Genomic DNA, 22,820 nt, shown 5'->3' on the forward strand with positions numbered 1-22,820 from the left:
TACATCTCAAAACTACTATACATCAAAGCACCCAGGCTAGCTGGCTTTAATCCAATTAACACACACACAGACAGACCCACAGAATAAACCTCTATTTAAAAAAAATAATTTCCAATAACATTATATACGTTAATAGTTTCATGACGCCTTGTTATCCAAGGAACCCTACCTTTTTTGCCCTTGTTGGAATGTACATATCCTGTGCCTGAAGCATTTCCTCCTTAAGGATCAAGCATTGTTCTGGTATGGTTTTTCCTGTCAGTCTTTGGTTCCATTTTACTCTGGCTAAATTCCCTATCATCACATTGAAGTTAGTCCTCTTCAAATTTAGAAGTTCTACTTCAGATTGTTACTTGGTTCTTCTCCATTACTAATCTAATCCTTTTGACATGATGATCACTCTAACCCAAATGTTTTCCCACAGACCACTTGGTCCACTTGGCCTACCTTATTTCCCCGCACCAGGTCCAGCAATACCTCCTTCCTAATTGGACATGGAACATACTGGTCAAGGAAGTTCTTGTGAACACATTTCAGAAATGCCTCACCCTCCTTACCCTTTTCTTTAACATTATCCCAGTCATATTTGGGTAATTAAAGTCCCCTAATATCACCACTCCATATTTCTTACACACCTCTTGTGATTCCCATGCAAATTCGATCTTCTATCTCTTTCTCACTATTTGGAAGCCTATAGAATACATCTTTTAGCACTTTCCTGCTGCCAGCCTTCACCATGACATGGGCAGCAGCTTACCTTGCACTTTTGATGATGAACAAAATGAGCAGCAATGTCAACACCAGCAGCAGCAACAGCAGCAGCAGGAACATGAGCAGCAGCACCAGTTGCATTTTCAGCCACATGCCACTTCACAGGACGTAGGGGATGGACACAGAGGTCCAGATTCAAGGAGGCAAGACCCCTAACACAGGGTCTACAGGCAGAGGATCAGCTCACTTGACATGTTGAGCACCAGTACCTCTGCAGGCTCAGGCTTTCACAGCAGATTGTTGATAACATCTGCAGCCTCCTGGAACAAGGCCTCCTTCCCAGTGAGGCAGGTGGGCATGAATTACTAGTGGTCATCAAGGTGCTATCTCATTCAAGACCACCCCATTCCTCTCACAACTTTCATATCTCTGTCTCCCCCAAAGGTTGTGTGATTGCTTCTCCTGCAAGGAGGGAAAGCAGAGAGTTATTAATGTTACTAATGTCTTGCATGGATAGCAGAAAATGACAACATTTGTGAAGGTTGACTGTGAGGCACGGGTGCAAAAGGGCAATAAGCTGAGGGTGAGTGTGAGTGTTTGCTGCTCAGATGGGAATATGACGTTCCTGGAGAGAGACAAATGAATGCAGCTGCAAGGGGTGTTGTTCTGAGGAGCGGTGACCAGGAAAATGCTGGGAATCCTGGTAATGGTATGTTAGTTGTATTATCAAGGTTAAGGATTTTAAAATATTAAAGAATTCATTCATGGGATGTGGGTGTCACTGGCTGGGCCAGCATTTATTGCCCATCCCTAATTGTTCTTGAGAAGGTGATGGTGAGCTGCCTTCTTGAACCGCTGCAGTCCATGTGCTGTAGGTACACCCACAGTGCTGTTAAGGAGGGAGTTCCATGATTTGGACCCAATGACAGTGAAGAAACGGCGATATATTTCCAAGTAAGGATGGTGAGTAGCTTGGAGAGGAACATCCAGGTGGTGAAGTTCCTATGTGGCTACTGCCCTTGTCCTTCTAGATGGTAGTGGTCATGGGTTTGGAAAGTGTTATCTAAGGAGCCTTGGTAAGTTCCTGCAGTGCATCTTGTAGATGGTACACACTGCCGCCATTTTCCGTCGGTGGTGCAGCGGTGAACGTTTGTGGATGGCATGCCACGCAGATGGGCTGCTTTGTCCTGGATGGTATCAAGCTTCTTGAGTGTTCTTGGAGCTGCACTCATCCAGGCAAGTGGAGAATATTCCATCACACTCCTGACTTGCGCCTTGTAGAAGGTGGACAAGCTTTGGGGAGTCAGAAGGTGATTTACTCAGCATAGGATTGCTAGCCTTTCAGCTGCTCTTGCAGTCATAGTATTTATTTGGCTAGTCCAGTTCAGCTTCCGGTCAATGGTAACCCCCAGGATGTTGATAGTGGGGGATTCAGCAATGGAAATGCCATTGAATGTCAAAGGCAATAGTTAGATTCTCTCTTATTGGAGATGGTCATTGCCTGTCACTTGTGTGGCGCGAATGTTACTTGCCACTTGTTAGCTCAAGCCTGGATGTTGTCCAGATCTTGCTGCATTTGGACATGGGCTGCTTCAGTATCTGAGGAGTCTCGAATGCAATCATCCCAAGTTCTAACCTTATGATGGAAGGAAGGCCATTGATGAAGCAGCTGAAGAAGGTTGGGCCTAGGACACTACCCTGATGAACTCCTTCAGCAATATGCTGGAACTGAGATGACTGACCTCCAACAAACACAACTATCCTTCTTTGTGTTAGGTATGACTCCAACTAGTGGAGAGTTTTCCCCTGATTCCCATTGACTCCAGTCTTGCTGGGGCTCCTTGATGCCACACTTGATCTAATGCTGCCTTGATGTCAAGGCAGTCACTCTCACCTCAGGAGTTCAGCTCTTTTGTCCATGTTTGAACCAAGGCTGTAATTGAATGAACCCAAACTGAGCATCAGTAAGCAGGTTATTGCTAAGCAAGTGCCACTTGCTACCACTGTTGATGATCCCTTCCATCACTTTATTGATGATCAAGAGTAGGGACGGTAATTGGGCCGGGTTGGATTTATCCTGCTTTTTGTGTACAGGACGTACCTGGGAAATATTCCACTTTGTTGTGTAGATGCCAGTGTTGTAGTTTACTCAAACAGCTAGGCCAGGGGTGCGACAAGTTCTGGAGCTCAAGTCTTCAGTCCTATTTCTAGAATGTTGTCAGGGCCTATTGCTTTTGCAGTATCCAGTGCCTTCAGCTGTTTCTTGATATCACATGGAGTGAATTGAATTGGCTGGAGACCGGCATCTGTGATGCTGGGGACTTCTGGAGGAGGTCGAGACGGATCATCCACTCGGCCCTTCTGGCTGAAGATTGTTGCAAATGCTTCAGCCTTATCTTTTGCTCTGGTGTGCTGGCTCCCCATCATTGAGGATGGGAATATGGTGGACCTTCCTCCTCCAGTGAGTTGTTTAATTGCCCACCACCATTCATGACTGGATGTGGCAGAACTGCAGAGCTTAGATTTGATCTGTTGGTTGTGGAATCACATAGCTCTGTCTATCACTTGTTATTTTGCACGCAAGTAGCCCTGTGTTGTAGCTTCACTATGTTGACACCTCATTTTTTTTAGGTATGCCTGGTGTTGCTCTTGGCATGCCCTCCTGCACTCTTCATTGAACCAGGATTGATCCCCTGGCTTGGTGGTAATGGTAGAGTGGGGAATATGCTGGGCCATGAGTTTACAGATTGTGGTTGAGTACAGTTCTGCTGCTACTGATGGCCCATAGCACCTCATGGTTGCCCAGTCTTGAGTTGCTAGATCTGTTCGAAATCTATCCCATTTAGCATGATGGTAGTGCCATACAACACGATGGAGGGTATCCTCAGTGTGAAGATGGGACTTCATCTCCACAAGGACTATGCAGTGGTCACTCCAACCAATACTGTCACGGACAGATGCATCTGCAACAGGCAGGTTGGTGAGGTTGAGGTCAACTATGTTTTGCCCTCTTGTTGGTTCCCTCACCACCTGTTGCACGCCCAGTCTAGAAGCTATGCCCTTTAGGACTCGACCAGCTCGGCCTGTAGTGGTTCTACCAAGCCACTTTTGAAGTTCCCTACCCAGAGTGCATTCTGCCAGATGTTGTTCTTTATTGACTTTCTAGCAGTTTGATACAACTGAGTGGCTTGATAGGCCATTTCAGAGGGCATTTAAGAGTCAGCCGCATTGCTGTGGATCTGGAGTCATATGTAGGTTGTACTTCAGCCCCATGCTCCTGATCTTTGGAGGGGCATGGGCAGATTAGAGGACTCCTCATGTGTCTGTTCATGGGCCTAGACAAAGTGGTCATTAACCAGTCCAGGCAGCAGGCCATGGAGGGGACCCCTATTCCGTGACTATGTTTACACTCGGAGAGGGAGCATGCGATGACAACCAGTACACTAGAGGTCTTCCTTGGCCGGTGGGCAGCCCAGGGGTTGGAGTGCATCATCAGCCCCTCAAAATGGTATTTTAATTAAAGTTTGTTAAGTTTCTGTTGAAGTTTGTGCTTTTGGTTACAGTGCACTTTACGGGGCTCTCAATTTGTTAATCAGTTTATTTGTTTTCTTCATTTGCTCAAAGAGAGTATAAAGAGAGTTGGTAGTTAATTTGCTCATTTGTTTTTGTTTACTCAAAAGCATAAGTGGGACCGGAGGGGCTGCAGTGAGGTGAGTTCTACCAAGAAGAGGACAGTCTTTCCAACCAAGCAGGTAGGCATGGATGTGATAAATTGGATCCCAAGTCAGATGGTGAAGCATGACACCTTGTCCAGGCCCAGAAGCAGACCCATGAGGAGGTCCTCTGATCTCCCCACGCCCTTCCACACCAAGTGGCCAAAGGTCAGGAGCTTGGGGCTGAAGTACAACCTACACGTGACTCCAGATCCACAGCAATGTGGATGACTCTTAAATGCCCCCTGAAATGGCCTAGCAAGCCGTTCAGTTGTAACATGACAAAAGCATATAAAGAATGATTTCCCAGGTGTCCCTCGAGAAGGTACACTCAGTATCCACTTGAGGTATTCTGTGACCAGTGGCTGCCGCAGGGTTTGGAGTTCATCACCAGACCTGGGAGTGACATTTCGATTTCATTCTATAAGTTTCCTTTAAAGTTTTGATTTTTTTTTTGTACAATGCCACTTTAAGGGGCTGTTAGTTGACTAGTTGATTTGTTTTAATTGATATACTCAAAAGAGTATAAAGAAACATTTTGCATGTGCCCCAGGAGAGGGAGAATGCAGTAGAAAAGGTATGCCTGAGGCCTTCCATGACCACTGTGCACCACAGAGGCTAGCGTGCATTATCTGCCTCCAAAGCAACATTTTAATTTAATTTTGGTGTTTCCTTTCAAGTTTTTTTTTGTTACAGTGCCCCTTTAAGGGATTGATCATTTGGTTATTTGTTCATTTGTTGTTTTGATTGCTCAAAAGAGTATAAAGAAAGGTTTCCTGATTTTTCTCTCCCTGGAGAGCAAGCATATTGTGTCCACCAGTATGCTTGAGGCCTTCCCTGACTGGTGGATGCCAGGGGGGCTGGAGTGCACCATCACCTCCAGAAATGTAATTTTGATTTGATAAGTTTTGTTAAATTTTTTGTTTTAGTTACAGTAAACTTCTAGAATCCCTTTCCAAGGAGTTGATCATTAGTTTATTTCATTTGTTTATTCTGGTTTGAAATAGGATAACGAAAGATTCCTGTGACACTGGCTGTTGGTAGGCAGGAAGCAGACATGTGTAATGCTGCATTCTGTAAATAAACCAACTATCAAGAAAAGGATTTGTGTCTAGTTTCATGCTTCACCATCTGACTTGGGATCCAAGTTATCACATCCCATGCCTGCTTGGTTGGAGAGGTTGCCCTCTTCCTCCCGTCCTTGGTAGAACTCACCCTCCGATCCCACAGTAGCACCTCCAAGTCAGGGACCTAGGGAGCAGCCTTCCCAGGTCTCTTATCCGTTCCGTGGTTGCTAAAGCCTCAAAAATTCAAGTGCAGGTGAAACCTTCTAACCCCTACTGAGGCCCCTTTAATTGGAAATCCTTCCTTTGACAGATCTTCTCAAGGGCAGTCAGAGATGGGCAATAAATGTTGGTCTAACCAGTGACGCTCACATCTCATGAACGAACAATTTCTTTAAAAATCCAGCATGTGATTCTGCCTGCCCTCCCTGATTGGTTAGGGAACACAGAAGTGGGATGTCAATGCCATGGTTCAGTTGAAGAGCCATTGCAAAGCCTGCTGATGAGTCCAACAAATTCCCAAACCTCTACTGGTCCTGTCAGTCTGGCAGAGACAAGGGCTAAATTTTTCACGTAGGAGGCAGCATTGAAAGCAAAACTGGAATATAGTGCATTGGGTCAGCTACCCAATGCTTTCTCACCTCCGAGCAATCTTGCCAGAGGTCAGAGGACAGCAGAGGTGGGTAGCCTCTTTGGCCCATTATTGGACTAATTGGAGAGTGATGCTGTTGCTGCTGGGATTTTCCCTCTGCTGGCCATCCCCTACCGAGGCCGGAGCCTGGAATTGAACTGGAGGCGACCTTGTTGTGACAGATGGGCTGGGGGGCGGTGCGGTGGGTGTATGAATCTTCCTCTCCATCACTCCCGCATGGACCCACTGGGGTGTGATGACCACAGCTGTGACTGTAGGCCATCTTGTGGAGGGGTTCTTCCTCCACATGCCCGTGAGGGATTTTTAACATTTTACGATCCTGCAGAGAGTGCTTCTATTTTGAGATGTCCTTGCAGTCTCCTTCCTGCCTCAGCAGCACCCACCTCATCTGGTGAATCTGCAGGCCAACCATCGCAGCAGGCCCTCTGATTGGGCCTCCCACTTGACTGGTTCACCAGCTGCCCTTAATTGAACAGGGCTCTTGGAGTCGACTTCTTAATTGGCTGCCTCCAGGAAGATCAGGAGTGACATCCCGCCACCACCATTTCCATGTTTCCCGATCTGAAATTGAGCCTGATGTCAGAGTCCCGATGTTCTCAGTAAAATCCAGCCCCAAACTGTAAAATTCTGCCCAAAGGTTCCCCTGCAACAGAAAGTATATGTATCTGCGTATCAGGAGAAAATCACACTACAGACACATTTCCAAAATCATATAAACTTTTGAGAATCTGACCAATAGTTTTGGACTAAGTGCTGAGGTTTTTTGGGTTTGAGTGCATTTTCATTTGAGAAAACAAAAAGCGAACTTGCTCGAGGAGAAGTCAACTGGATCCATACTTAAAGAACAGCCTTACCTTATAAAGGTTGAATAAACGCTTGTGGGACATTCCTTTACTGTGTTAATAGAATCTCTAACAGCAGGGTTGCTTGCCTGAACAATGTTTCCCAGTCATATCAGTTTATGTAAACTGCATGTTTTGCCAGTTGGCCAAGACCCTATTTTACTGAAGTATGAGGCCTGAAATTTGGATCAGTAGCATCCATTGCTTGGGCACCATTAATGCTGATTGAGGACAAAACTGCAGTCACTTGTGGGTGGTAATTTGCATAAGTGGTAAGGCAGTTAGCATCTTTACAGTGAACGCCTGTTAGAAGTGTGCAAAGTAGGCAGATCATGATGTCAATCAGCTGATTTAATGCCAACAGTTCTAGTTTGGAGCTCCATGCTCCAGCTAACCCCATCCCACGGTGCAAGGTGTCATTGACTGCATGCATATCACTATGCAGGTGCTACATGTTAACTTTGCCCTATACCATAACCAAAAGAGATTCCACACAACTTCCATTGCTTGGAATATACTGGAGGAACCTTGCAGTACCTGACAAAGCTTGTGTCAAGATTTTTCATGGCCTGCTGCATACTGCAAAATCTCACCATCATGAGGAGACAGCCCTTGTCACCAGCTATAAGCTGAGCAGCTCAGGAGCTGGAGCATGAAGAAGAGGTACAGGAGGAGGAAGATGAAGACATTATGACCAGGTCGGAGGAGGGAGCTGACTCCTCCCTTTGTCCCACTCCTGTGTAAGATTTTCCCAGGTTTGGGGGCCTCAGATACCTAAAATAGTCAGTTGGCTATTTGCAAGTAATTTTAAGATAGTTTATGCAGGTCATTAAGAAGCAACAGTTTAGATATGATGCATGAACTAATTGGATAGAAGAAGTTTACAATCTGTGACAGTTGAAAGCAGTTTACTGATCCCGGAAGATGGACAAACGAAAGTAGCTGATCTCTGTAGCCCCCAAGGTGGTGGGGGTGACAGCCCTTTGCTTATTGCGGACAGCAGTCTTCCTTTTCTTTATTTGCCCTTTCCTTAGGTTGGCTGAGATGTCTGGGGGATCTTGGTCTTCTTCCAGGCAGTGGTTCTCTTTCTAGCCACCTACCTCCTATGCACCCAATGATATACCCTATTTCTGGGGGCTGGTAGCTTACCCAGTGTCAATCATCTATCTAAAACCTTCTGACCAATGGATATAGGACAGGTACCTAAACTGTCAGGGTGATTACCAGGGTGGTTTGTCACCCTGCTTAAGGTCAGCTTTATCGTTTACATCATTTTGAGGATCATATCCTGGTGCTTTCTAAACAATTGCATAGATAAGGGGGTGCCCAAGACGCCATCCTACCAACTTAGGAATGTCAACATAGCAGCTTGAACCAAGTGACCTTGCTGTTCCCAAAACTGTTTAGGAATTGTTGCCTTTTAGAAAGCTTTTTAGTTAGGTTTACAAGGGTTTTAAACTTATGCAGAAAATATCGGTTTATTTGGAGACCTAATTTCTTATAGTTCCCCACTTCGAGAAGGAAATATCCTTATTGACTTCTCACTAATTCCTGGCTAACCTAGTTATTTCTAAAGTACAGGTGCAACTCCCTAATCTCTTAATTATACATCATAGATAACAAGCTAAAGCTATTAGAACTGTTAATAATCGAGCTCTGGGTGATTACCAAACGTAGAGCAAGCATCCTCAACCAGGGAGTTTGACTGACATTATATACCAGTTCATATCAGACACGTTCTTGTAACTTCTGGATTTCTTGTTCTATTTCTTTATTCCGCTGGATCATTTTAACCAGATGCTTTTCCGATGTGCTGGTCCTATCTAAGGTTGATTTGAGGTTTATCAGCAATAGGGGAATTGGGTGGCCAAACTGGGAAACGGCCTTAAGGGCCTCGTTTTGCATAGAGATGTTGATTCTTAATTCCGTAACGTTATGTATGGATATGGGGACCAGGAGGTGACTTCCTAGCATAGTTGCTTCAGTGGGTTTGAAACAGAAGGTGGATCCCAGAATAGGACACACTTTATCTCCATGTATCATTGTTCTGACATTAGTCTTGACACAATAGGTCCCCATCTAGAGATACACACATTCCACACCATTCTCCCCCCACTTCTGGATATTTATGTCACAGGTGGGTGATTCTGAATCTAGGGTGAAGCCACAGGCTGGTTTCCCTGGATTTCTGACATCACGATGGCACAAGTAAGCACCTCTTCTCTCTGAGCAATAATCAGTGTTTGGGCTGTCCCAAATTTGACTCCTGATTATCAGGATTGGGGGATGAATGGGTCCCCTAGTCTGTGGTCCTACGGATTCCACCACAAATACTTCCAATTCGTCTTCTGCTCGGAGATGAGGTAGCCATAAGACTACTGGAAATAGAGTACCAGTATATTTATAGTACCAGTATATAGTATAATTCCCTGGTCATGATAACCCATGCTGTCTGACTCCTTTTGTTTCATTATAATCTGATCATGCTATCATTTACAAAGGATGGAATTTGGTTGTTTTCTATGTCATTGAGTCCAACCATGACTTTATCAAGCATTTAACTCCCATAGATGGAGCAGGCGATGGCCTTTGATATATTCTTTTCTGCCTCACCCTGGTCTTTAATGATCTCATTGATTGCTTCCTGAATCTCTTGGAAGATATTCACCTCGTCTCTAACCATTAGTAGACCTTTGGACAATTCCAGGATGACATCCCTTGCCTCTTGATTTGTTCCCGATAAAATATCTTTTAGTTTTTTCCTCATCACTTCATTCTGCTCCCACATGCTTTCTATATCCACCTGATTCCAGGTGGCAGTTCCTGCATATGTTTCTATCTCACAAGGCCCTCTCACAATCCTCTTCTTTCCCTTTTTCCCCTTCTTTCTTTTATCATGCCTACCTCACTTGACCTGCCTTTTTCGTTCCAGGCTCCCCAGCTATCCTGCTCTTGGTTCTTTGCCAAGACATCCCTTACCACTTTTCCTACCAACTGATCATAGCATGCTCGGTGTCCTGATGGGCATAATCCTTGAGGGAGTGGACCAGTCCCACAGTGTAGTATGACCGGTACTATCTCATACCTCACAACGTTCTATAGTCATTTGTGGGTGTGGGTGACTAGTCATCTGTTCACTGGCCCTATGTCTAATGGTGGACACCTCTCTGCATTGGCTTTATTCCACCCATTGGTATCTCTGGTTTTTGCTTTCCTTTTTCCTTACATCAACTTGCTGGACTTCTTCCTGTCATCCCCCTGCTTCTGCACTGAAACATCCTATCATCCCTTGGTGTTTTTGGTTCATCTTTGGCCAATTCAGTGTTTCCTGGTCTTGTCCTAAGTATGGGATCCCTACACTGTTCGAGGTGATCTTGGTGAAGTTCATGAAGCCAGATCCCGGGTTTCTCCAATCCCAGTTGGAACTTTGGTGTTATCTTTATGTCCTTTTGGCACATCAACACACCACCTTTAACACTCCCCCCTCTTGTGCATATACCATGAATGGTCCGTTAATATTGGGCCTCTCCCACCTACACTGATCACAATAAATGGTCACATCACACCCATCTCCTGAGTGACAGCCGCGTAGTTCATCTTCAACCTGAGGGTTCTGTGTGGTTGTGTTTCTGCAGAGTAGAACCAAGCCTTGTCTCACGATGATAATGATACTCATTGTTTGGATGACATTTGTAAGTATTACCAGTCCTAGTGTGAATCTGGATGGAGACTCAGTTGATCAGTGAACAGAAATTGTGCAATATGTACTCTTTTTACAATTTTTAACAGATTGCTATGCAGCCATTTGGGTCTTTTTTCCCCTTTTGTATCTGAAATCTGGACTAGGTACACTGCTGGACTCGTTCTATCGATTACAGGATAGGGTCCCACAAGTCTGGGCTCAAAAACATTTTTTTTTATTCATTCATGGGATGTGGGCTTTGCTGGCTGGGCCAGCATTTATTGTCCACCCCTAGTTGCCCTTGAGAAGGTGGTGGTGAGCTGCCTTCTTGAACTACCGCAGTCCATGTGGTGTGGGTACACCCACAGTGCTGTTAGGAAGGGAGTTCCAGGATTTGACCCAGCGACAGTGAAGGAACGGCGATATATTTCCAAGTCAGGATGGGAGTGACTTGGAGTGGAACTTCCAGGTAGTATTGTTCCCATTTATCTTCTGTCCTTGTCCTTGTAGGTGGTAGTGATCGTGGGTTTGGAAGGTGCTGATTAAGGAGCCTTGGTGAATTCCTGCCGTGCATCTTGTAGGTGGTACACACTGCTGCTACTGTGCGTTGGTGGTGGAGGGAGCGAATGTTTATGGATGAGGTGCCAATCTAGTGGGCTGCTTTGTCCTGGATGGTGTCCAGCTTCACCAGTGTTGTAGGAGCTCCACTCATCCAGGCAAATGGGGGATATTCCATCATGTTCCTGACTTGTGCCTTGTAGATGGTGGACAGGCTTTGAGGAGTCAGGAGGTAAGTTATTCATTGCAGGATTCCTAGCCTCTGACCTGCTCTTGTAGCCACAATATTTATATGGCTAGCCCAGTTCAGCTTCTGGTCAATAGTAACCCACAGGATGTTGATAGTGGGGGATTAAGTGGTGGTAATGCCATTGAACATCAAGGGAAGATGGTTGGATTCTCTCTTGTTGGAGATGGTCATTGCCTGACACTTGTGTGGCACGAATGTTACTCGCCACTTGTCAGCCCAAGCCTGGATATTGTCCAGGTCTTGCTGCATTTGGACATGGACTGCTTCAGTATATGAGTAATCGTGAATGGTGCTGAACATTGTGCAATCATCAGCGAACATCCCCACTTCTGACCTTATGATGGAAGGAAGATCATTGATGAAGCAGCTGAAGATGGTTGGGCCTAGGACACTACCTTGAGGAATTCCTGCAGTAATGTCCTGGAGCTGAGATGACTAACCTCCAACAACCACAATCACTTTCCTTTGTGCTATGTATGACTCCAGTCAGCAGAGAGTTTTCCCCCTGATTCCCATTGACTCCAGTTTTGCTAGGGCTCCTTGATGCCACACTCGGTCAAATGTGGCCTTGATGTCAAGGGCAGTCACTCTCACCTCACCTCAGGAGTTCAGCTCTTTTGTCCATGTTTTAACCAAGGCTGTAATGAGATCAGGAGCTGAGTGGCTCTGGTGTAACCCAAACTGGGCATCAGTGAGCAGGTTATTGCTAAGCAAGTTCCACTTGATAGCACTGTTGATGATCCCTTCCATTACTTTACTGATGATCGGGAGTAGACTGATGGGGCAGTAATTGGCCGGGTTGGATTTGTCCTGCTTTTTTGTATACAGGACATACCTGGGTAATTTTCCACATAGCCGGGTAAATGCCAGTGTTGTAACTGTACTGGAATAGCTTTGCTAGGGGCACGACAAATTTTGGAGCACAAGTCTTCAGTACTATTGCCGGAATATTGTCAGAGCCCATAGCCTTTGCATTATCCAGTGCCTTCAGCCGTTTCTTGATATCACGTGGAGTGAATTGAATTGGCTAAAGACTGGCATCTGTGATGCTGGGGACCTCTGGAGGAGGCCGTGATGGATCATCCACTTGGCACTTCTGGCTGAAGATTGTTGCGAATGCTTCAGCCTTATTTTTTGCACTGCTGTGCAGGCTCCTCCATCATTGAGGATGGGGATATTTGTGGAGCCTCCTCCTCCAGTGAGTTGTTTAATTGTCCAGCACCATTCACGACTGGATGCAGGACTGCAAAGCTTAGATCTGATCTAAAAGCAAAATATTGTGGATGCTGGAAATCTAGAACAAAAACAAAAATACCTGGAAAAACTCAGCAGGTCTGACAGCATCTGTGGAGAGGGATACAGTTGACATTTTGAGTCCCTATGACCCTTCATCAGAACTAAGACATATAGAAATAAGATGAAATATAAGCTGGTAGAATAGGGTGGGACGGGAGAGCTCGATAGGGGGCCAGTGATAGGTGGAGGCCAAGAAGAGACTTGCCAAAGATGTCATAGACAAAAGGACAAAGGGATGTTGACGGTGGTGATATTATCTAAAGGATGTGCTAATGGGGACATTAAGGGAAGCAAGCTAGTGGCATATGGCCCTAGTGCGGGTGGGGTAGGGGGACGGGATCGAAATGGGCTAAAAGATGGATATGAAACAATAGATCAAAATAAATTTAAAAATAGGAGGGAAAAGAAAAAATATAGTTGTAAAAAAATTATAAATTATTGGAAATTATTAGATCTGATCTGTTCGTTGTGGAATCGCTTAGCTCTGTCTATCACTTGCTGCTTATGCTGTTTGGCACGCATATAGTTTTATAGCTTCACCAGGTCGACACCTCATTTTTAGGTATGCTCCTGGTGCTGCTCCTGCACTCTTCATTGAACCAGGGTTGACCCTGGTGAAGGTAGAATAGGGGATATGCCAAACTATGAGGTTACAGGTTGTGTTTAAGTACAATTCTGCTGCTGCTCATGGATGCCCAGTCTTGAGTTGCTAGATCTGTTCGAAATCTATCCCATTTAGCACGGTGGTAGTGCCACACAACACGATGGAGGGTATCCTCAATGTGAAGGGGGGACTTTGTCCCCACAATGCAGGGTCAACAGGGCTGAGATTGCTGTTGTCATTTCTGGTGCCTAAGTTGATGCCGGGTGGTCCGTCCGGTTTCATTCCTTTTATGTGCCTTCACAGCAGTTTGTTACAACTGAGTGGCTTGCTAGGCCATTTCAGAGTCAACCACATTGCTGGGGTCACAGGTAAGGACAACAGATTTCCTTCCCTAAAGGGCATTAGTGAGCCAGATGAGTTTTTACAACAATCGACAATAGTTTCATGGTCATCATAGGAATTTTAAATCCAGATATTTTATTGAATTCAAATTCCACCATCTGCCGTGGTGGGATTCAAATCCAGGTCCCCCGAGCATTACCCTGGGTCTCTGGATTACTGGTCCAGTGACAATACACTACACCATTGCCTCCCCTGTTCTTTCCTTAAATAGTTTGGGACCATAACCAGTTTTCCCAACTTGGCACTTGAATGTCCTGACCCCTTTGTCAAAATATTTTCTTATTTGCTGCTGACTTTTCCCTGTACGTTGGGCCACAAACTTGTCCATTTTTTTTGATATGCTCTACCATGGATTCCAGCCATTTCTGGTTGACCATTCCTGCAGAAGTAGGGTGAGGGGAGGAATAAGTAGGTGGGCGGGTGTTCTCATTAACCGGCCTGTCATGGCTTGATAGGGGGAGATACCCATAGTGCCATGTGGGGTTTCTCTTATGGCCATACCCATTATGGACATGGGTAACATGTCAACTCATTGTGTGGGGTAATTCTCACAAAGCTTTTTCAGCATGTTTTGAGGGTTCGGCTACCCCACTCCACTACCCCTGATGACTGTGGGTGATGTGCCATGTGTGGCTTATGATCAATTTTCATAAGGCACTGGAGTTCTGAAAAAACCTTTCCAATGAAGTGTGAGCCCTGGTCACTGTTAATCCTGATCTGCAGATCACCTCACACAGCAGTGGCTTGGCTGTGGTGAGGGCTGTGTCCTTTCTACAGGGGAAGATCTCTATCCATTTGGTGAGTTTATCTATTAAGACCAGACAATGTTTTTTGTCTGAGGGTTCTGTGGCAAGAGACCCAATAAAATCTATCTTGATATGTGTCCAAGGCCCATCTAGCGGGGGTGACCTCTGTAACAATGCCCGGCTAGCATTATTGTTTGGGTTATGCTGGAGGCTGAGAAGACACCTCCGAGTTTTGGCCTCAAAGTCTGTTTCGCAGCCTGGGCACAAAGCCATGGCAGAGGCTTCTCCAGAGTGACCTTTGCTGAATAGTGCCCTCTAGTGGGCTGAGTATGTAACAACTCGAACAATTCATCTCCCAGGATCGGGGGGACGCAAGCAACCGAGGACCCAGGGGAACCATCATACATGAGGATGGGAGTTGACATACTGGAGTCTGCCTGATAGATAGATGTCAGTTGAGCCCAAGGAGTTGCGGCTGGCAGGAGCTGACCCTCCTGGTGCCAAGCAATGACAGTTGGGAATGAATCATATGTGGAGGGAAGGGAGGTCGTTAACTGGACTGATCGCCGCTATAGATGGACAGGCTCCGGGGGTTTTATCCACATGGGAACTTTTATGGCTTCTTGTTTTGCTGCCTAGTCTGCTATGAAGTTGCCTATGGCGAGGGGTTCTATGGAGCGGGAATGGGCCCTCACTTTGCCCACGTAAACAGTCTCCGTATGGCACCTTAATGCTGCATTGAGGATCTGGAACAAATTGGTGTATAATAAGAGTTTACCATTGACTACACAAAAAATATTCCGCACGTACAGTGGCAAAGAAAGCCGGGCATTGATAGCGTAGGCACTGTCGGACCAAACATTAACGCTTTGGCAACTAGTAACCTGAATGACAGTCACCAGTGCAGCCACCTCGACGTATTGTGCAGAGTGGGGGGTACATCTATACTGAATAGTCTCATTTGGCATGGCGACAGCAAAGCCAGTGTATGGTTTGCCAGCCTGGTGGAATGACAATCCATCAATGAAGATGTCCAACGCTGTGTCGATCGGCTCCGCTCGGACTAAGGGAGTGCGGAAGTCCAAAGTAGGTAATGGACACTCGTGCACCAGCCTGTCATACATGAGCCGCTGCAACAATAATGTAGTTTGTTTGATGTCACTTTCAAATCGCACTGGTAAATTCCAATGTCCAGTGACTCAGGCGGGCTGATGACATGAGTATGTCCCCCCAGCTAAAGCAGTAGATTGAGGGGAGTATGTGGGCTGTGAGGTATCACTTTGTTGAAGCCTGTGATGTAAGTGAAACGTTTAACGGTCCATAATGTAGCCAGCAAGTGTCTCTCTCAGGCAGAGTAAGTCAATTCAGCCCCTCTCAGGAATAGGGAGAAAATGCAACTGGAAGCAGTCTCCCCTGATTCTCTTGGCAAAGAACAGTTGCGAAATCCTTTACTGTATCTCCTGCCTCCATGTGAAAAGCCTTGTTTGGGTTTGGCGCTATGAAGCATTCGCCTGGACAACAGCTGTTTTCAGCTGTTTAACTGCTTCGGTGTATTCCCCAGTCCACTTAGACCGAACCTGGTCATTGTCACCTCTGAGCAATGCATAAAGTGACGCTGCGGTTTCTGCAAATCGAGAAATGAAAGTCCGTTGATACCCCACCAGCCCGAGGAAGGAACATAAGGCAGTCTTCGAGGTGGGCAGGGGCAAATGTTGGAGGGTCCCAATCTTGTGCTAATCAAGGCTAATACCAGATGAACCGAAAACAAAAAATGCTGGAAAAACTCAGCAGGTCTGACAGCATCTGTGGAGAGAAAGACAGAGTTAACATTTCGAGTCCCCAGAGCTATCAGAGTCATACGTTAACACAGTTTTTATCTCCACAGATGCTGTCAGATCTGCTGAGCTTTTCCAGCATTTTTTGTTTTTGTTTCAGATTTCCAATATCCACAGTATTTTGCCTTTACCAGATGAACCGACTTGGATTCCCAGGAAGGTGACGTGGTCCTTAAGTCCGGCCTCCTTTAGTAACTGCAGCAGTTTCTTTCAGAGGGTTAAATATTGGGGGCGGTCCTTAGTGGCAAGGAGGTGGTCATTGATGTACTGGAGTAGGCAGGAGGGTTGTGAGAAGCCTTTCAGCACTCCAGCTATGCCTTTATGGAACATGGTAGGGGCATTGTGAAACCCCTACGACAAGCATGTCCAAGTGTAGCCCTAGTCCTCGAAGGTGAAGGCAAACTTAAATTGGTCCGTTTGTTTTACTGGGATACTCCAAAAGTCATTTGAAATGTCCGGGTTAGACAAAATTGTACCACCACTGGAAATCTTGGAGTAGGGTGGGAGCTTCCTGCGCTGCCTGGGTGCAAACTGGGGTGATTGAGTTCAGTTTCCGATAATCGATAGTCAGCTGCTAAATTCCATCTGTTTTTTTTTAACTGGCCAAATTGAGTAGTTTGTGGTAAACGTGCCTTTCTGGACAACACCCTGCTTTAATAATGACTCAATATTGCCCGGATATACGGTACACTGTTGACTGAGTAGGAGTACTGTTTCACGGGAGCATGTACCGGCACGTTAAATTCCTCAGGTCCGGTCATGCTGCCACAATCGTGCATGCTAGTTGCGGACACGCCTGGGACTGACTCGAGAATTGCCTGAACCCCAGGGTCATCCGCGATGACTGGTTCGTACTCCTCAACTTTCTCAATCGCGAAGACCCAATGCACACTAGACACCGAAGTCAGGGGTCCATTCTTAAGGGTCCACCAGATACAATTACTGGCATAATCAATTACCACTCTAACTCTTGAGCACGTTGTTACCCAATAGTCCCTGGCCATCATGCATAACCATATAAATCGGAGACAAAACCGTGACTCAGATCCCGTCTGCGTTTAGTTCTATGGGAGGGAGTCATGGATTGATGTCTGAGCTGAATTGTCAATCCTGTTAAAGTTTGCAGTGGGCCCTTCATAGGGTCCGGGTGGGGGTCGTTGGTAATGGTGGAGGAGGAGCCGGAGTCGAATAGCATTAAATGCTGACGGCATTGAACAGTGTGGACTGCCGGTCTCCCATGGCCACCGTATCGGAGGGAGGAAACCATCTGTCACGGGAAGGCTGGTAGGAGTCACAGTGGAGGCTGGCGCACTGGACTGGACTGCTGAGACACCGCTGTGGCTACGTGGTAAGTCCCATTTCCAATTCTCATGGCCTCCACCCTCGCTAGATGCTATTCGACTGGGTCGGGACTCGTCTGTACCAGAGGAGGAAGCAGAGCTCGTTATTCTTGTCAGCCTCTACCCCTGAATGTCTACTACGGCAATCGCAGGTGTAATGCCCCATGCGATTGCAGTTTAAAAAAAACAAATTTGAATGCCCCTTCTTTGCATAGAATTTTTAAGGGACCCAGACTTCTGGTTGGGCAAGAGGCCCTCGACAGTTGCTTTCGCGGGTATTTGAGGAATGTTATTACGGACTTGTCCCCAGACCGTGATGGCATAGTGGTCAACTCATCCCAGCTTACGGTCTTACTGTTATAAACACCCAATGTGCTACGGACTAATGGCTGGAGCCCTTTCAGGTAAAGGCTCTCGAAACTCGGAATCACAGTATGACCCTCATTATCCGAATCACCTGCCTCGTCCAACCGGGTCTTCCGGTAATAGTGATGAAGTTTCTCCGCAAATGCACCCGGGCTTTCTGTGGTGGTCTGTTTGATATTAACTAGGACCTCATGAAAATCAATGTTCTCCTCTCCTAGGGCCCTTGGTCATCCTCTAGCTCCTTGAGCGAGCCTTTCAACAAAATATCTAGGTTCACCTCTCGCTTTGAGTCTAGGGAGCATGCAGCTAGGAGGATCTGTTTACAATTCCCATTCTCTAACTCTGGGTGTGAGGCTTTAAAACTTTCCCACCAGCATTCGGAGAAGGAAGTCAGAACTTGTATCCATTGAAATCCCCAACTCTTCCCTCAGGGCCCTAACCTCACTGGGGTTAAGGTGCCTGTGCACGATTGGTGCCTCCTCCTTAGAAATGCCAGAGTGTCCTTCAGCATCCCCCTGTGCCCTGGCCTATGTGACTATGCACACCAACTTCGCCTCACTACACGTTCTCTGCTCGTAATTCAGTGATTTGTTTCAGTATTTGTTCTATCTACCTCTTTTTATAATGTGCCTCCTCACATGCCTCCTGTTCTCATAGTAACTGAGTGTATAAGCTGTCACTTTCCTTTTGCAGTTTATTAACCTGTTCCCTTGACTCTTTATATGTTTTATTTAGAAGTAATGCACACACATGGGCACCCTAGGCCAGCCTATTTCAGACTGTTTTTTAACTTAATCTTACCCTTCTGAATTTCTTTAGAAAATTTATGAAAAATAGACTCATAATCTCCATCACATTCTTCTATAAGCCCCAGTGCTTCTCTTGCTCCTGATGTTCCAGTTTCTCAGTCAGACACTCCATCAATCGTTCTTTAGCATATGCCAATGCCATTGTAACTTCTGGTTTCACTTAACTCCTCCACGCATTTAACTACAATCTTAAGACTGTTGCTTCTCAAATTTCAGTGATAGCTCAACTACTGTGTATCCCACTTCTAACACCAACTGTATGATTTTCCTGGGTTCAGGGGCCACAGATACCTAAGATAGGCAGTCACCTATTTGTAAGTAGCTTTAGGATAGTTTATTAAGGTTATTAAGAAGCAACAATTTAGATATGATACATTAACTAATTAGACAGAAGAAGGTGGTGGTGAGCTGCCTTCTTGAACTGCTGCAGTCCATGTGGCATAGGTACACCCACAGTGCTGTTAGCGAGGAAGTTCCAGCATTTTGACCTGGCGACACTGAAGGAACAGTGATATATTTCCAAGTCAGGGTGGTGAATGGCTCAGAGGGGAACTTGTAGGTGGTGGTCTTCCCATGTGTCTGCTGCCCTTGTCTTTCTAGATGGTAGTGGTCGTGGGTTTGGAATGTGCTGCCTAAGGAGGCTTGGTGAGTTCCTGCAGTGTGTACCAACTTATAGATGGTACACACTGCTGCTACTGTGCATTGGTGGTGGAGGGAGTGAATGTTTGTGGTGCCAATCAATTGGGCTGCTTTGTCCTGGATGGTGTCAAACTTCTTGAGTGTTCTCAGAGCTGCAGTCATCCAGGCATGTGGAGAGTATTCCATCACACTCCTGACTTGTGCCTTTTAGATGGTGGGCAGGCTTTGGGAAGTCAGGAGGTGAGTTACTCGCCACAGGATTCCTAGCCTCTGCCCTGCTCTTGCAACCACGGTAATAATATGGCTAGTTCAGTTCAGTTTCTGGTCAATGGTTACCCCCAGGATGTTGATAGTGGGGGATTCAGTGATGGTAATGTCAAGGGGCGATGGTTAGAGTCTCTTGTTGGGGATGGTCATTGCCTGGCACTTGTGTGGTGTGAATGTTACTTGTCAGCCCAAGCTTGGATATTGTCCAGGTCTTGCTGCATTTGGACATGGACCTTCGGTATCTGAGGAGTCGTAAATGGTGCTGAACATTGTGCAATGATCAGCGAACATCCCCACTTCTGACATTATGATGGAAGGACGTTCATTGATGAAATAGCTGAAGATGGTTGGGCCTAGGACACTCCCCTGAGCAACTCCTGTAGTGATGTCCTGGAACTGAGATGATTGACCTCCAACAACCACAACCATCTTCCTTTTCGCTTGGTATGATTCCAACCAGATTTTTTCCCTGATTCCCAATGACTCCAATTTTGCTATAATTTCCGTATAATTGGGAATCATAATCATCAGCTGCTGTACAAAAATCTAGGAGCAATGGTTATGATCTGAAATTGTTGAACTCAGCGTTGAGTCTGGAAGGCTGTAAAATGCCTTATCAATAATTGTTCCTCAAGCTTATATTGTGCTTCACGGAACAGTTTAGGGGACTGAAGACAGAGAGATCAAATGAGAGTGGAACAGAGTATTAAAATAACCGATTACCAGAGCTCATGGTCATTCATGCAGATTGAACAGAGACTTTGGAAAATCTGCCACCTAAAATAATCATTGTGTCCTCTCTTGCTGTTGTCTCATTTCAATGGGGAAAGTGATAATAGCTTTACCCCGAGTAAATGATGCTTCTGTCACTTCTTAGGTACTTCACAACAGACAACTGAACATAAGGGCATAGGAACCAGCTTAGGCCACTTAGGCCCTTTGAGCAGCTTCTGCCATTCAAGGAGATCATGGCTGATCTGCAACCCAATTCTATATAGCCATCTTAGCTACATATCCCCTAATACCTTTGCTTAACAAATAGCATTCAATCTCAAATTTAAAATTATGAACATACGAACAAGGAGCAGGAGTAGGCCATTCAGCTCCTCGAGCCTGCTCTGCCATTTAATAAAATCATGGCTGACCTGATAGTAACCTCAAATTTGCATCCCATCTACCACCGATAACCTATCGCCCCCTTGCTTACCAAGAATCTATCCACTTCTGCCTTAAAAATATTCAAAGACTCTGCTTGCACCACCTTTTCAGGAAGAGAGTTCCAAAGACTCAACCCTCTGAGTGAAAAAAATTCCCCTCATCTGTTTTAAATGGGCAAACCCTTATTTTTAAACAGTGACCCCTAATTCTAGATTCTCCCACAAGATGAAACATCCTCTCTACATCCACCCTGTCAAGACCCCTCAGGATCTTGTACGTTTCAATCAAGCTGCCTCTTACTCTTCTAAACTCCAGCAGATACAAGTCTGTCCAACCTTTCCTCATAAAACAACCCACCCATTCCAGGTATTAGTCTGGTATTTAATTGATTACTGTTTGCAGAAGTACATTCCATCCCTTTGTGCAGAAGGGGTTTCTAATTTCACTTCCAATTTTTAGATTATGCCCCCTAAATCCTAGACTACTCATCCAGCAAAAAATGTTTCTCACTATCTCCCCTATTTGCTCCCGTTAATATCTTAACTTCAATCAAATCACCACCTAACCTTTTAAATTACAGGGAATACAACCCTACTTTGTAAAACTGCTGCTTGTAATTTAATCCTTGGAGTCTAAGGATCATTCTGATAAATCAACACTGCACACCCTCCAAGGCCAATATATCCTTCATAAGGTATGGTGTCCAGAACCGTTCTCTAGTTGTGGTCTAAACAGGGCTTTGTATAGCTGACGCATGATTTCCATTCCCTTGTATTCTTATTTTCCAAATGTAAAGGCTGGCATTCCATTTGTTTTTTGATTATTTTATGCACCTGTCCATGGCATTTTAATTATCCATGTGCTTGGACCCCTAAGTCATTTTGGACCTCCACTATTTTGAGCTTTTTACCATTTAGAAGGTACCCTGTTTTATCCTTTTTAGGTCAAAGTGGATGATCTCACATTTGCCTTCATTGAAATCCATTTGCCACAGTTTTGTCTATTCACTTAAATTATCAATGTTTCTTTGTATTTTATGCTCCATCTACACTGCTTACAATGCTACCTATCTTTGTGTGATCTGCAAACTTGGATATGCGGTTTTCTGTACAATCCTCTGTCATTAATTTCAATAAATACATGATGCCCCAATACTGATCCTTGTGGGACACCACTGGTCAAACCTGAATACCTGCCCCTTATCCTGACTTTCTATCTCCTGCTGCTCAGCTAGGTTCCTAACCAGGTCAATAATTTGCCTGCAATTTCATAAACTTCAACTTAACCAGTCTCTTATGAGGGACTTTATCAAATGACTTTTGGAAGACTTTTGTTCAGCGGTTTACTTTTTAAACTGTCGAGTTGGTCAAATTGGAGATTCTGCTTGCTTTTTACAGAGCTGAAAGGTCGTGACATTCCCAAAATATTTAATTCTTTCTTTGTTTTTGGATCAGCTCAGAAGCCACATGTTTGGGCTCCAACTCTGGGATCAGGTTTAACCAATGGGATTCTTTCTCAGTGCTTCTTACACTGAATTACTTTAAAGATATCTCAGGACTTGCTAGAGCCTGGAATTATAAGATTTAGTTCACCCTTGCAGGTTCTGTTGACTCTGCACTCTGAAGCTAGACTTCCAAAGGAGATTGAATGGAGGCTTCTTCTACAGTAAGGAATTTCAAATCTCTAACTTCAACTTCCAAGCCTTTCTTTGGAGCTTAGCCTGGCGATTTTCCCTCTGTGCCTCTGCTTCTTCTGGAGCTTATTTCAGGTCAGAATGCTTTGTTGAATTTTTCTCAGTCTTCCAGAATATTGGTTTGTCTCTACATTTTAGTGACCATGTTGTGGGGTGAAGGTTACAGGTCAGCATGTCTTAAAGTCGTCTCCAT

Source organism: Cetorhinus maximus, chromosome 1 (genome assembly GCF_964194155.1).
Source record: "Cetorhinus maximus chromosome 1, sCetMax3.hap1.1, whole genome shotgun sequence".
Lineage (NCBI taxonomy): Eukaryota > Metazoa > Chordata > Chondrichthyes > Lamniformes > Cetorhinidae > Cetorhinus > Cetorhinus maximus.